The sequence below is a fragment of the Furipterus horrens genome, unplaced genomic scaffold, assembly GCF_987537825.1.
Source record: "Furipterus horrens unplaced genomic scaffold, mFurHor1.1.pri manual_scaffold_5, whole genome shotgun sequence".
NCBI classification, from domain to species: Eukaryota; Metazoa; Chordata; class Mammalia; order Chiroptera; family Furipteridae; genus Furipterus; species Furipterus horrens.
Genome location: NW_028327175.1, coordinates 146,810,089 through 146,827,400, shown reverse-complemented (window position 1 = coordinate 146,827,400; position 17,312 = coordinate 146,810,089). Strand labels below are relative to the sequence as shown.

At 34.1% G+C, this 17,312-nt stretch overlaps 1 protein-coding gene across 11 annotated transcripts in view; it reads left to right on the top strand.

Moving 5' to 3' along the window:
• Positions 1–17,312, top strand: part of PCDH15 (protocadherin related 15) — a 686,961-nt gene that overhangs the window by 382,058 nt on the left and 287,591 nt on the right. The gene's annotated exons all lie outside the window — the stretch shown is intronic.

Below are 17,312 nucleotides of genomic sequence, written 5' to 3'. Positions count from 1 at the left end.
AAATAATTTATAAGTTTCAAATCGTGCTTCATTCTGAGTATCCTGATAAAATTGTATGTTATCCCACTCTGTCTCACCCAGGACATAAATCACTTGCTCTATAGCCTATTAACCTGTCAGTCAGTAGCCACCTGAGCTACCAGACCAATAGTCATAGTATCACAGCGCTTACATTAACTCTTATTTTACTTAATAATGCCCCCAAAGCATGCGAGTAATTTGGTACAGGGACTAATAAAGAAAGAAAGAAAGAAAGAAAAAAAAACCCTCAGAGACACAGACAACAGCATGGTGAATACCAGAAGGAAAAGGGAGGCGGGGCAAGTCGAGGAGGGTAAAAGGGGAGAAAAGTGCTCGTTGAAGGGCACTTGACTTGGGGTGATGAACACACAATACGATGTAGAGATGATGTATTATAGAATTATATACTTGAAACATACATGCCTATATAATTTTATTAACCCATATCACCCCAATAAATTTAAAAAAGAGTAATTTGATATGCTATTGAAAAGTCATAAAGTGCTTCTTTCATGTGAAAGGGCGAAAGTTCTTGACTTGTTAAGGAAAGAAAAAAGTTGCCTGCTGAGATTGCTAAGATCTAGGTAAGAATAAATTTTCTATCCGTGAAATTGTGAAGAAGGAAAAAGTATTCCTTGCTAGTTCTGCTGTCACATCTCAAACTTCCTACGTTATTGACTTAGTTACGATGAAAAAAAAAGCATAAAAATCGTGGGTGGATGACACAAAAAGAAAACATTTTTCAATTAATGGCAACAGGCTGTGTCAGGAAGCACGGAGACTGGACAAAGACTTCATCAAGAGATGATACATTTTCTTCAAGTAAGTTATGGTTACATAGATTCAGGAATGGTTTAGACTGAAAAATATAAAAATTACTAGAGAGACTATATCCAAAGTCAAAGAAGCTGCTGCCACAATTCCTGCAGAACTGAAGAAATCCATGAGGGTGTCATAGTCTCCAGGGCTAGAGGCATTCCCTGGGCTTCTTGTAACACATCCCTTGCAGAGAAGGGAGGACTACTGTATTTCTAGGCACTGATTGACTCAGAGAACTACATTTAGCTTTACTGAGATAGTCCCTCCTATAAAACAAAATTATAGTTTACTCAGATAAAGGAATGACGATTACTGTCATGTTCTTAATTTAACTAGACCTGATTTTCATCTCTATAATAACATAATTGTAAATGAAAGAAAGTTTATCCAGGTAAACCGCCGGCAGGAAACTACATAGTATAACTAAGAAAACAGCAGCAGTTATGTGGTAGAACCACATCTCAAAAAATGTTTGCTTTAGCAGATCAAAGGCTTATTTCTGGCTTTTGCAGACTACAAATCTCACCTGCCTTTAATGATTCTTATCTTATATCCTTTCCTGAACTATGCAGATTATGAAAATAGATTGCTGTTTGCATGAATATGCTGCTAATTTTAAATATTTAAATGTCAAGAAATGAAGCTTTGTAATTAGAATTTTTCATGTTACGTCAGGTGTGTTGTAAGAGTGAGGTGGTTATAAAACATTCTATACAGGCTCGAAATAATAGAATATAGGTTTCTTACTGAGAGACAAAACACAAAGCAAACTAAGATGCTGCAGAACTGTGATCTGCAAATGCCTTTTAAGAGTCACACACTGAGTTCTTATGCTTCACCCACCCCAAATCCCTCATCAGCTCTACCTTTCCCCTTTAACTCAACAGGTCAGTTAGTTTACTTTTTGGTTAGTAATCTCATGTCATAAAAAGTAAAATATTAGAAACAAAGGTGACAATTTGAACTCTCCTATAAAGAGATTTTAAGTATTATAATCAGATCATTTTTAATCCATAAATTTCAATGTAGCCATGAGACTGTCTTGGCCTGATATAAATAAACAGTTATTTGAGTTTACTAGCTCTTATTAGGAATTAGCTCTCCTTTCCTAGAAGAAGTGGATGGGTTGGTCATAAAGATGGAGTAACTAGGTCCTTGTTAAATATTCTCAGTTACAAATTGGTCTTCTCACTTTATCTATATTCCTTCTACTTGATTATTGTAAAAAGAAACAGAGTGATTTTGGTGTGTATGGCTCATGAACTACTACTAGAGGAGCAGTGCCAAAAGCAGCATTGACCTCTCTTGTAACTGGAAATGAAGTGTAATGAGATTATTAGCACATTTTGTGTTTCAGGGAAAATTACTACTATGCATGGGAATGTTTTTTTGCCAGTCTATGCAGCATATCTTATGCTGCATGAAATACCATTTTGTAGACCATCAGTGAAATCTTACAAGTTGACGCTAATGGATATTATGCTCTATTGTCTTGAGGTCTCATTTCACGCACTGCTAGTTTTCTTGAAAAGCCAATTGCTCTATCTAAAGATACAGATTTTGATATATGATTTTAATATTTTGAAGGTGTAGGTTTTAATAGCAGTAGTTAACTATCCAGTCCATACTCCACAAATGGTATTCTTAAGCTTTTACAATTCTCTTAAATCAATGATTCTTAATCCTAATTGAATATTAGAGATTACCTGAGGAACTTTTAAAAATATCTATGCCAAGACCCCTCCCTGAGATATTTTTATTTAAATGATCCAGACAGGGGCTGGGGGTTGGGTGGAGGAGGGCAAAAGGCAGGAAAACAAGGACATCTTTAATAGTGTGAACAATAAAAAAGAAGAAAAATAAATAAATAAGTGACCTAGACCTTCACTACCAGAGTCACTTGGAGAGATTTTATGTAATAAAACAAAGCATCTCTGATATTCAACTAGTTTTGAGAAAACCAACTTAAACCTCAGTAATATTTTTGTATCTCTAAAAATTGGAATAATTAATTCATTAAGATGGAATCCTAGATGGAGCTGAGTCCTTTCATTATCACCCCACCTTTTTCTACCTTTTTTTTTTTTTTGTGGTTGTTGTTCTTTAGTTCTTATTTTCTTCTATCATACTTCTTACTCCTATTCACTATTTTAAAGTCCCCATATTCCCCTCAACTTTACCTGTGCTACACTAATTATTCCATTTCTTTCCTTTTTTTTTTCATTACAATAATCTCTGCCTACTGATTCTTTCCCTGTGACCTATAAGCATCCTTAAACCTTCCCATTCCCTCTGATCTAAGCAATCCTCTCAGATAAAACTCCCTGCTGCTATTCCACTCTGATAACCTACCCTGATATTTCCAGGCTCTTGGACTGATTGATCAATTTATATAATTTACTAATTTATTAATTATTCATTGATTATTTTATTACATATTTATATGTTAGTTATATAATCTGTCCTTTACGAACATCATACCACTAAAATCATATAAAATCATAAATCTAATTAAGTCTATCTCTAATTGTCAAATACAAAAACATTTACTAGTCCTTAATCTATGTAAAACTCAACTTTATCCTTTAGTGGAAACCTTCCTTGGTTCTCACTCTACCTCTCTGGTGATGTAGGGATTTTGTTGCTGGCTCCTTGTTCAGTTCTCACTCTTTAAATATTAACACTCCCCAAAATCAATATGTAATTCCTTTTTATTTCATCTTTTCCCAAATTTTCAATCATCACCTCTGTGTATTCTCATGTCTCCCAAAGTTTAATGCCCTGTAATAATCTGAGCATCATGCTGACATTACAGGTTTCTGTTGCATGTGGATTTGGGCAGGTGTTTCGAACTGGACATATTCTAAGATAGATTAAACCATTCATCATCTTTCTTCTAATACAGAAACACAGAGATATAGACACACAGAGACTCAAATACACATATCCTGTTTTCTTTGGAGGTCCCTGTATTATAAAGGGTCCGATTAATCTTAGACTACATGGGCTTCAGGCTAACAACCTCAGAGTCACACTTCTTATTTTCCTCCTTCACTTGCACACATCCAGATGATGGTCCAGTTACTGAAACTGCCATTTCAAACTGTATCTGTCATCATTTCCTTTTCCATGAAACTGCCATAAGTTAGGATACTACACTAGACTCTGACTGACAAAACTATCTCTGCATATTCTCCGCCACACTGCTGTGAACGATTATTCTGAAACACGAGTCAGAACGGGTCCCTGTTCTTCTGGAAAACCTAACCAAGGAAGTGTTTAAGCTCTATCAGTTTGTTCACCGATCTCTTTATAATGCTTATTAGAGTACTAGGTAACCCTAGTCATATACTTCTCATCATTTAGATCTCAATTTAAATGCCACTTCCTCAAAGAAGCCTTCCATAAATTCTTTGATATATTTTGTTTTTTATATTATCCCAAAGCATTCTGATTTTTTCCTCATGGGCACATTTAACATTTCTAATTACAATTTTTAACTATCTGTTTCTCTTTTTGTGTTATAAATGCAAATGGAATTAAGACTGTAAGCTTTGCTCCTTAGTTTCTTTTTTCACTACTATGTGTACTCAATACCTTGCATAGCACCTGTTACGTAATAGACCTTTAATACATTTTTGTTAAATGAATGAATAGATAAAGGAATTGATGGATGTAGGCAAAGAAAGTGTTATGTCATTTCTGTGTGAGTGTTGGGAAATAACTTATGTATCAAGTTAATGCGTTTTTAAAGAGTAATCAACTGGACTGCGGATATATGTTAGTATCATTAGAACAGCATTTCCAAACTTGATTAACTGGAAGAATCTTTCCAGTGAAGGCTCTTGAGATGCTAAATATTCTGTTGAAAACATATCATGAGAAATTAATTATATATGCTTTTCAAGTGCCAAAGTTGATTAATTAACACATTTACTTGAAAATTATACTGGTGTCAACTGTCAAAATTTTGGAGCAATGTGCCAAGTCATAGGGATTCAAGTAACTACTAACATTTATTTCCGACCTTAAACACTACTATTATAATTAGAAAGAAAGGCGTATTATAGTTTAGTTCTATCATACATGACAAATGACTCATCTCATCTAATTAAACATATGTATTTTTAAGTTTTCTAATTAAATTATTTTATTGTATTTTTTATTACCATGTAATTCCCCTTATAGCCCCCTCACCTCATATAAACATTATATTTTTAACATCTATTTCTTAAAACTTTAAGAGTTGCAGTGTATAAGTTGAACTTCTCTGTTTCATAAACTTAGAGAAAATATTAATGATATTGATTAGGTGATCACAAACATCTGCATTTTCAATTTATATAAGTAGAAAAAGAATTTTCACATTTGCTTTTTTTGTTATTTTTTTTTAGTCATTATCTTCCTTCTTGACATATTTAGAGGTATGGCTTTTCAAATAAAAATGCATTTGTAAATGCAATTTAATTATTTTATGTTTAGGTAGCATACTTTTTGAGTTAGCATAGTGAAAAAAATCCATGCTACAATTGTAATAATTCATGCCTAGGTGCTTCTATTTTTTATTAAGTTTTTGTTTAATTGTATGTGATTATTTTTAAAATAATTTAAGTTGTGCATTTTAATGTTAACAATACTTTTCTCATTATTGTATTTCTGGATATTGCTGGTTTACTTGATAATTGACTTGAAAGTTAATAATACTCTAGAAAAGAAAAACTGTATGATATACTTAATACTTTTTTTCTTCACTGTATATCACTGAGGTATTTTAGGTTTTATTTTTTTCAGCTCTTGTTTAAAAAAATATTCTTTTCTTCTCAACTCTTTTTTATAATAAAGTATTTTTAATGTAAAAAAATGGTCATCTGGATTAAAAAAAAAAGTACATAGATGATGAGGCGTTTCAAAGACAGGTTATCTTAGAAAAAAATTCCTGATAAGACTATCAGCTGATGTCTGAAAAGAAACTTTGTAGGGAAGAAGGGACTAGCAAGAAGTATTCAAAGTGATAAAAAGCAAGGACCTACAACCAAAATTACTCTATCTAGCAAAGCTATCATTTAGAATTGAAGGGCAGATAAAGTATTTCCCAGACAAGTTAAAACTAAAGGAGTTCATCATCACCAGGCCATTATTATATGAAATGTTAAAAGGACTTATTTAAGAAAAAGGAAATCAAAACTATGAACATTAAAATGACAATAAACTCAGAACTATCAATAATAGAATTAAAAAAATTAAAACAAAAACTAAGCAGACAACCAGAATAGGGACAGAATCATAGATATGGAGATCATTTGGAGGGTTATCAACTGGGAGGGGAGAGAGGGATAAAGGGTGAAATGATGTAGGGATCAAGAATCATAATTGGTAGGAACAAAATAGACAGGGAGATGTTGAGAATAGTAGAGGAAAGGGTGAAACCAGAGAACTTACATGCACGACCCATGGACATGAACCAAGTGGGGGTGGTATTTCTGGAGGAAAGGGGGGTACTGGGCAGAGGGGAGCAAAGGAAAAAAATGTGACAGCTGTAACAGCATAATCAATAAAATAGACTTTAAAATAATATTCTAAATAGAAGAGTAAGGAATTCTTGAAAGTCTAGTAAACTTGCTTATTCAGTTTGGCAAAGGACACAAAGAAAAACACCATTTGGCAAGTCTTAATACATATATTAGGTCCGTATATTTTTTTGTATGAGATAAGCATTATTCACAGTGAAATAATGAGAAAATACCACAACCATTGTTGAATTGTTAAATTAGATGGAACATATTAAAAAAGTATGATAGTTCATAAAAGGTGAGTCAGGAGGAATATCTGTTAGGACTAGAATAGTAGAGAAGGCTTCATTGTTGATTAGAACCTCATGAACCTGTATGGATGTTTTAGTACTCAGTCAGGCAAGTGAAGGGGATATGTTATTGGATGAAATGATGACTGGGACCAAAGGCATGATAATTTCATGAAGCACTAAGGATACCAATTTGACTGCCATTGGAGAGGGGAGGGGCTGAGCGATAAAAGCTTTTCTTTTCTTTTACCTAGTCAAATATGCATTGGCTTATTCTTCCAGTCTCTTTGTTGTTACAGGCTTTTCTGTACTTCATACTTTTTATCCTTCTTTATTAACACTTCTCTTAAAGATGCTTTTTATCTTGTCTCGTCTTCTAAACCACAAGTTGTTTGACAAGTTATTCTGTCTGTATTTTCTGCACACTATGTATTTTTCAGAGTCCAGTGTCTGACACGAATTAAGGTGTGAATTATGTATCTGTTTATGTATCAAATAATTAAAGAAGGAAAATTCTACATAACAGAATAATTTAGATTTGGCATTATATACAATATAAGATTTCTTGAAGAAATAATTCTGACTAGGTCTTTAAATTGATGGGTTAAAGCCTGTGATATGAGAATTGGTGGAAGGCAACTTTGAGGAAATCTTTATTTGAGGTAATGAGGGCAAAAGGTGAGCACGAGAGAACACAATAGCAATAAACAATTAAGGTTGCTGTTTCCAGTGTCAGAGTTTGAATGATGAGATTCAATGAACCTCCACAACAGGATCATGACATTGCCAAAGAAAAGAAACAAATGCTGCACATTCTCAAGTAATATAAAGAAACACTTTAAAAAGTCTTACTGTTAATATTTTATTCTTTGACTTTTTTTATTAGGAAGTGGAACTCCTAAGTAAGAGATCCACCTCCAGTAAAAACCCTTTAAATGGTTTATAAAAATTGATGATGTTATTGTTAACAGTATTAATACCATTTTCTGAATTATGCACCTGAAAGATACATTTACCAAACAGATGCTCTATTGAGGTGCCAACCTCTTAGATCATTCTAGGATATGCTGAGTAGAAGAGGGGTAACCAGTACCCTAGTATGATTTTTAGCTTCAAAGGATTACAGGTTTACTTTAAAACTCCAGAGAGCATAAATCTGGATATGACTAGACTATGTATTGCCCAATTTGCCTGACCAGCAGGAGAGGTCTTAGGTTCAGACTGACAACCAATCTTGAAAGATCCAATAGGCCTCTTATAATACCAAGCTTATTTATTTTTGAGTAAGGACACAAGACAGGCAACAACATTAATTTTTTTTAAAGATTTTATTTCGTTTTAGAGAGAAGGGGAGGGAGGTAGAAAGAGAGGAAGAGGAACATCAATGTATGGTTGGTTCCTGCTCGCCTCCAACTGGGGAACTTCCCCACAAACAAAGCATGTGCCCTGACTAGGAATCAAACCTGCGACCCTTTGGTTCACAGGCTGGCACTCAATCCACTGAGCCACACCAGCCAGTGTGCAACAATGTTACTCTTATGGCAATAACATAGTGGAAGCATGGCACCCTATAGATATAACTTCTAGTGACTTCTAAATCATCTGCGCTCAAAAAGTATTATTCCCTTGCTATATATTTCTGAGGCATTTTCTTAAAAGTTTTGCTACAGCAATATCCAGTGCATAAAAGTAAACTTACTAAAACACTAGTAATAACCAGAATATCTTTTATCTAGTAAGGAGTTGGAATTCCCTCTGTAAAATACATTAATAGCCATAACTTTCCCTAAGTTGTCTGCTATTTCTTCAACATTTGAAAAATTATTTCATTCATTCATCCTCTTACTGACACATTTTTTTATAAATGTTGATAGAGACATCCAACTGTGTATGTCAGTTTTCCAAATGTAAATTAAATTCTTCCTGTGGCAAATCTGTCTCCATAGTTATTATCTAGCTTGTGAGTTATAGGTTGCTTGCCCAAATGATCTTGCTGTCCAGGAGAGCAGTGTCTACTCAAGTTTCATTTCCATTTAACTGTAACAGTGAATCAAAAATTATTTATTATATCATAGAGCTAAGGCAGAGAGATTAGATGTTTAGCACAACACAATTCAATTAATGTTATCATGTTATTTTCTCAGCTTTCCATTACTGGAGTAGGCATTAGAAATCATTTCTCTGGCAACTCTGAGTTTCATCTGGTCTGGCATCATAGCAATACACTGTCCCCTAGGTAGACACTTTCGCTGACACAAGTTTCCAGGTATCATCTCAGTGCACCAGCCATTTGACTCTCATTTGTCTAATCGCTAAGGACGTTGCCATTGTTAATGTTCTTATTAACCCTTTCTCTATCTTTGGTGAAATATCTATCCCAATTTTCTGCCCATTTTTATTTCTGTTATCTTCTTAATAGTGACTTGTAATTTTTCAAATCAATTATGAATGCTAGTCCCTTATTAGATGTGTGATTTGCAAATATTTTCTCCTGGTCTGCATTTTGTCTCTTATATTCTTAGTAGTGTTTTTGAAAGAGCCAAAGCTTTTAATTTTGAGAAAGCTCAATTTGTTCTTTTCTCTTTTTTTTTTTATCATACTGTTGGTATCACATCTAAGAAATTTTGCCCATGTAAGTTCATTAAGACTCTCTCTTCTATCATCTTCTAAGATTTTTATAGTTTTAACTTTTTCATTTTACATATAGGTAATGCATTTTGAATTAATTTTGTATATTCCGTGAGATAAAGGTCTCTGTCCTGTTTAATTTTTTGTTTTTTATTTTTTGTATATGTGTATATACCTCATCATATCTTACTGTAATGACTTTTCCCCATGAATTACCTTGGCATCTTTGTTGTAAATCAGCCATAAATATAAAAGATTATTTCTGGACTTTTGCCTGATAGAATTTTTATAGGGGGTAACATTAAATTAAAAATAAAATAAATTGTGGAGAATTCCATCTTAAAATATTGAGTCTTTTCTATCCATGGATATGAACTATCTTACTACATATTCTTAAATTTCTCTCAGCAATGTTGTAGGTTTTAGTGTGTAGATTTTACATTTATTTTATTAAACTTATTTCTGGTTATTCTTTCATTTTTAATGCTACTGTGAATAGAATTGATTGTATTATTGGGTTGCTCACTGCTAATACAGTGATACCTCAGTACTCGTTGTTAATTTGTTCTGGAAATCTTGAGGAGTTGTAACTGACAAGTACAAAACAACGAAGCATTTTTTTCTTGTGGGGTGGTGTCATGACTCATACAAGTTCTAGTAGGTGCCACGAATCCCAACAAAGCTCTGAGTGCTGAAACATTTTTTTCTCGTCAAAATGCGATGAGTACAGAGCTTGATGAGTTCTGAAGCCAACAAGTACTGAGGTATGAGTGTATATGAAAATACAATACATTTTGTTTAACCTCGTTACTCATTTGTTAGTTCTCATAGTTTCATGTAGATTCCTTAGTATTTTCTACATGATTAGGTCTTCTGCAAACAGAGTTTTACACCTGCTTTTCCAATCTGATGGCTTTTGTTTTTGTCCTTGTTGTTTCCTTATGCGCCTTACTGCACTGACAAGGTTGATGCAAGTGGTAAGAGCATCGTTTTCTCATTCCCGAGCTTAGGGAAAATCATTCAGCCTCTCATCGTTACATGTAAGAGTTGGTTTTATAAATTGCTTTTCTGTTTTTTTTGAGATTATGATATGCAATCTGATATTCCCCCACCCTTTATGTCATGTCTTAGTGATTTTCCATTCACAGACCTCCCTACTCTGCTCTTGCCTATCAACCCAGCCCCTTGTTTACTGAATTTAGAGCTGAGTTGAGTCTGATCTCTCTCCTCTATTGTAATAGTCTTGACACCTATTGCAAAGGTCCTGAATAAAGTCTTCCTTATCATGTTTACAACCATCAGAATAGTTATTTCTTTAACAATATCTAGATTTATTTATTTTTAATTACTGTGTTTGTTTGTTTTAACTGGATATAATAGTACTTCTGGATTTTGAATGTTGACCTTGAGGATTTATTTTTTAATCACATGTCTGTACTTTACCTCCTGAATCTACTTCCCTTAACTGTGCAGCTCTTTATGTCTCTGCACAATTTTTGGTTTGATTCTTATGTTTAATTTTTAGCTGGCTTTTTGTAAATCATTTCCACTTCTGCAAAACTTAATGTCAGCCAGTCATTTAGACCAAGATTTGCAAACACCTCAAGCCCTTAAGGCTTCCACCTTTTGTGAGTTATTATGAGTTTACACTGGGGAGAGCTTTGAAAATTCAGGCAGGTCACAGGATTTGTGAATGGCATTTACATTTCCTCAGGCCTTCTTATGTCTCCTATCTGCATGTGTGCTCTTTCAGAGAGGAACAGAAAGCTTGTTCAACCCTTCAATGGGGCTCTCATTTTCTGGTTCTTTTTGCTAAACTTCTGGCTTGTTCACAGCTTACCCCCACTAGGACCACAACTTGCATTGGCAAAGGTGAGGTTGTTCATTCAGTTCCCACTGTGCTTGATTCCTTTATTAACTCCAAGTCAGACTCAGTCGGTTTTCTTTTGAGGCAAACCGACTGCTTTTCATGGCCAGTCCTACCATTATAACCCTTACATGCCACCTGTTCTTGTGGGGAGGTGGGAGGGGATGTCACAATGAGGGAGTAGGATGACATGCCAACAAGACCCCTGGCTCCTGCTTTTTAAATCTAAAATTGCAGCAATCTTCATGGATAATTTCTTTTAATTTGTGTACTTCAGTGAATCTTTATTGTCTTAAACAGTGGTTTTAACTATTTTACTTAGATTTTTCCTTAATGAGCTGCCTCTTCATGGCAGCAGACCAAGGGATCCTACACCCTAGCTACTCCTTTGCCATTTTGAAAGAGCAATTTCAGTCAGCTGCTAGTGAAGGAATCAGGTATATTGTACAAAGAAAGGACAGAGTATTGAAAAGAAGGATTCCTCTGCTAAAAGTGGAGAGAAGCAAATAAAGGTAAAATGCCTCTTCTTTGTACTGAAATAAGTAAAATAAGTATTTCCATGTATCAATCCAAGCCATGAATTATTGTTTATTTTTATTTTAAAAAGGAAAAATTACATATGTTTTTACATCATTGTCATGTAAATGTATTTATTTTATAAAATCCAAAATTTTATATTAGATATCAAATATTATAAGATAATAGATATGCTGGTGTACTGAATTCTTGCTGTTTTGAATTAAAATAATCAAAGGAAATACTGTCTGAAGGAATTGGAATATCACAAATTGTTTAATCTGACAGTAATTCTGCAACCTATTACATGTTTTCAAGAACTGCACTTCTCATATTTTTGCAAATAGACAAAATAAGAAACAACAAATCTACCTTTTTAAATGCAAATTGAAAAATTAAAGACATCAGCATGATACACTTGTAAACAGTAGAGAATGTCTGGAATTACAATGTGCTCTTTTTTCTACCTAGGCTAAAAATCAAACTAAACCAAGCCTCAGACACTATCTGAGTTTTTGGAAAGGGCAGAGCATGTCTCCCCAATGAATATGTCTTAAGCAAATCCTCAGCACAGCAACATCTCTCATCCTTTACACTTTCTAAGTGAAATTAACTGGAATCCCTTACTAACAGATGATCTCCCTTAATAAGAGAAAGCACTGGATTTAACCAAATATTTAGATGATGAGGTTTCCAAAACATTTTTTATCATTAAGTATGTTCTATTTGTATCTGTATAAATTAGAAAATCCCTTTATGATAGCAGAAGGCTACAGTAGGTGTAGCCTGAATATATCATAGAAAGCGATATGGCTCTGTTCTTTATTGTGCGACCAATAGTTAGGCTGTTTATTAAAACTTTTCTTTCTTCAAATTTATTTTTTATCTACATTATGTCGGAAATGTCTCAGTCCATGTTCTATCATAATTTTTATTATAAATAAGAAGGATTAAAAGTATTTTCTGTCATTCTCTTATAACCCTCTTATGTAACATCATGTCTCTTTCCCCAGATTCTTTGCCTTCAGAACCAAAAACAAAAGGAAATAAAGGATGCAGAGACTACTGTACATATTAAATATCAAATATAATGTAAATCCTTTTGTTATTTATTTGCTTCAAAGAATGATTCTTGAACTCTTTATCACAGCCCATAAAAGCCTTCCCTATCTTCTACTTCGCTCTGCAACTTCATTACATGTTAGTCTTTCTCTAGTTCATCACATTCAGCTTCTCTCAGAGCCTTACCTATTCCCTTTACCTCAGAATTTGCACACTTACCCCGCCCTTTTCCATGAACTACTCTAAATCCATATTCTTGAATCATGTTCTTATCTTTGAGACTCCAGCTTAAATCTAATCATTGCCAAAGGGCTTTGTTATCTATTCTGTAACACACTCAATTTTTTATGATTATTTTTCAAATAGTATTTGTTGTAACATGTCAATACAGATTTCTTTTTTATTAATTTTTTTATATATAGTACATTAAAAAAATAAGCAAGGCCTAATTTTATTTACCAACTTTAATTTCTACCCAGCTCCCGGCACAATGCCTGAGGCCTTTGCAGGTTCTCATTAAATTATTTTTGAAATTAATGTTTTTCTCCAGATTATAATTTTTCTTAAATCAAGCTTGGAAATTAGTTCTGGTATTATAATTACAACCAAGTGGTCTCAGCTAACGTAATTCTATAACTCCCTTCTTATGGAAAGAATACAATACTTTCCAGGCCTATCTAAACTCAGATGTACATATTTTAGCAGAATTCCCTTTGCAAATAGAACTTCATAAAAAAAAAAAAAAAAAAAAAGCAAACCTGAGTATTCATTACCTTATTTTGCACTAAATATTGTGAAATATTAAGTGGCTCTATTTTTTCTGTCTTCTTAGTTTAACTTAACCTGAATATTTAAACTTAAAAAAGCATTCTAAGAAATATGTATTATTATAAGTGCTTAATTTTACAATTTAGATAATTGCTTTGCTTAAAGTCCAACTATTGTTACATGAAAAACATTTACTTGTTATTTATCTGCATGTACATTTTTTACATAACTTCTTCATGATTTCTATACAATGACAGTCGGCAGTCGGCAGCCATCCGTCTCGAGAGACGATGGTGTAGCTTCTTAAGAGTCTATCTGCACCGCCAAGAATGGCTGTGCAGTCCAACTCGGGAGTGACAAGGTATCTGTCTCCTCCCGTGCTGAATCGACATCTTGCGATGACGCTGGAGTGTCCTCTCCAGTGAAGCTGAAGCTACAGAGCCTGGGCAGGGTAATATGGAGGGTCTGCTGTTGCCCATGCAGCAGACCCCCCCTCTCTTCGCAGCTGAAGGGTCCAAGGGAAAGACGGAGTCAATACAGCTTGGCTTCAGGTGCGCCGCAGGAGTTGCCGGTGTTGACTACAACGTCAAACCGCCTTAGGGACTCCGGCTCCGGATTTTCTGTCGGGGTTTACTCCCTTAGCCTTTCCCCTGAAGAGGTATGCCGCAAGGCAGCGGAGGTTTTTTGGAGTCAGAGTTTTCCTTCTCTGATGTGCCCTGACTGGAAGATCGAACCAGCGACACTTAGCTCGCAGGCCGACGCTCAATCCACTGAGCCAAACCAGCCAGGGGCTATACAATGACAACTCTACTGCTTTTACAGCATGATCTTTGCTCATGATAACGAATAACCATGCAATGCATCATTGCTGATTTTATGTATTAATGACCACATGTGAAAAATCTCAAAGTGCAATAATCTCAGAAGTCTAAATAGTCATAAAGCAAGCCAAGAAGAATGATTAATTATAAAACTCTTTTCCTATAATATTCTAGCTTTTTTTTTTTTACTTTTAAAAGAATAATTTGGTTTATGTATCAAAAGTGATCAGTATAAATTTGACTCAGGCATCACTGGAAACAGAGACATCCATAATACTCTCTCCCAATTACTTGGCATAGTCTTTGTTTTAGGCCTTAGTCTTAGCAGACCCATGCAGACATGAAGATCAGCAGAAATATCAGATGTAATTTTACCAGTATAGTCCTAAGAAAATAACAGCTATTCTTCTCCAGTAGTTCAGGAGTCATCATGACTATAGCAATTCAGTAATTCCCAATTCTTAAACCAAACAATGCCCAGGCCTGAATCTCTCTGTCATACAATTTGATTTTTTTGTTCGGTTTATGATTTGATATTCTTTACATTTGTTCTTTTATGTAAAGCCACGTTCGTTAATTTCTCACACATAGGAAAGAGAGATTGAAGAGAGAAATAAACTGCAGCCAAAACTAGAAAGAGAAAGAAGAATAGACGTGGCAAATAGATTTGTGTTCTGTGGGAGTGAGGGGTAGTTGAAGATTAAAGATACTGTATTTGAAATACGTACACATTGGAATATTGCAAGGAATAAATTGTGGGAAGGTAAGATTAAACTTCCTGAAAATAATTATAATACATTACAGAAAAGAAATATATGAACAAATGAACAAATAACGTAGTGTTTCTTATCATTTAGATATTATAACATTTAAGTAAAACAATTTAAAATCAGATTTTATTTACATTCATGCAATCACATGTAAGCAACATTGGCTTCTGCGTGTCAATAAACCCTTTCTTCAATCTCTTCTTATTTAAGGGACAGATTTCCCCTCTCAATTAAGAGAGGGCTTCATGTGCCGTAATCTCATAGACCACTGATCACAGGGTCAGGGAGCTCTAATTGAATTAAGTCTTCACCATAGTTTAGTTTCAGGGTCTTTGATGGGTGTCATTACCATTTTATGGGTATTCAGAGTGAGTATCTCAGCTCCCTTTTCTAATCTTCAACCACGAAAAATTTCTTCAAACTATTTTTGTTTACATGTGTAGGAACTCAACTATGGTGATTCTTAACCATTGTTTTAATATTTAATGTTAAAAGACTGACTGAAAAAATAGTATAAACCTATTTAAATAACCTAAACATTATATATATATATTGGCTTATTTGTTAAAGCTGTACTTGCTAATGGCTCTAGCTGTGGCCCGTAAATATACTAGTTTATCTGTGGTCAGCTGGCTCTGCAGTTTTAGGGGAGTTTCTATCACCTGTTTTTGTGGTACTATTTGGTATTTATGGCACCTCCCAGAAGAGTGCTTTCTTTCAATTTAATTATAATCCAGCTTATTTCCCCTTTCAACAGCATTTATTAAAATGTTAAATAAGACCAGCCGTAATACCTATATCCCTGAAGCACACTCCTCAACACTTTTTAACTTGATGCATTGCCATTTATCATTAAATTTCTTTAGCCAATTTAAATCCCAGAAAGAATGTTAATTTTTAGTGCAATTTGAGCTAAATTTTAATTAAGATTCCCTGAGACATTGTGTTAAGTGATTTACTATAATCAAAATTGATATCTCCTCTGCTACCCCCATCTTCTAATTTTATCCACGCACAAAAGGGAATGAGTTTGTCTGGCTTGAATAGTTCTCCATAAATATACATCATTCATTTTGACAGTTTCTGGAAATAGTTTCCTTCTTCTTTGCCTTTAGGACTATGTCTGTCATTCTCACATAAGCCCCAGAATCATTCCATGAAATGCCTTTCCTCTGGCAACCACATCTGTCCACTTCCCAACACCTCATCTTAGGTTTAGCTGAATTAATGCCAGTCTCTCGGGTTTTCATTTTTTCCTCTCAGTTTCTTGTTGCTATTGCTGTAAACATTATCACTCTAAATGCAGTGAGTACTAAAAGTAGAAATAAAATATGCAAACTATATTCCCTTGGGCTCGATGGGGTAGTATAAAATACTCTGTGTACACTTGATCAGGATAGTAAATACAAACATTTGAATGGGCCATTAGTGAACACTGGGTTCCTGAAACTGAATTCAAGTCTGAAGGTGAGTGTACAGATTCACATTTTATCTATGCAGGTACACCAGAGTGTCCAATAGACCCTCCCCCCAAGGAGTCTGTTAGCAATAGAGAACTACAATTTTATAGAAGTGAAATCCAGGGATGAGAAATACATAAGAAAATGGCAATACATGAGAACATTTTACTACAGGCTTATTTATTACAATCATGTGTGTTTTCTTGATCAATAGAACACATTTAATTGTGCTTTTCTTATGTATAAACTGAGGCCACCTTTCTTTTTTCCATCCATCACTTTTGGTATGATGAAAAGGGAAAATTCTGTGAATGCTTATAAAATGAATATTATAAGATTTTCCACAAGAATTTATTCTTTCCTCTTAAGTAAATGTATGTTTATCTGGAGGGTCAAGGAGCCTATTTAGTATATTAAATTATTACCTTAATTTTGCTATGTTTATACAAATAATGATCCAAATATAGTCTTTAACTAATAAATACAATTTGTTCTAAAGTGATTATAAATATGTGTGAATTTGCCTTGCAGATGCTTATATGGTATTATTTCAGGTACTCTCAATTGAATCCCTTTACTTAAAGAAAAAATGTTTCTTGGGCTTGATATTCTAATTTTCTAATTAAATATTCTGTAATTGGAGATGCATTTTTTTGATTTTTAAAGGTCATATTCTAGGCCAGCTATTTCAACTAGTGCACCACAAGAATTTTAGAAACATCTAATACCTGACTATTTAGTCTGGGGCACTGACGTCTTTTCCCTTAGTTTGTCAAATTA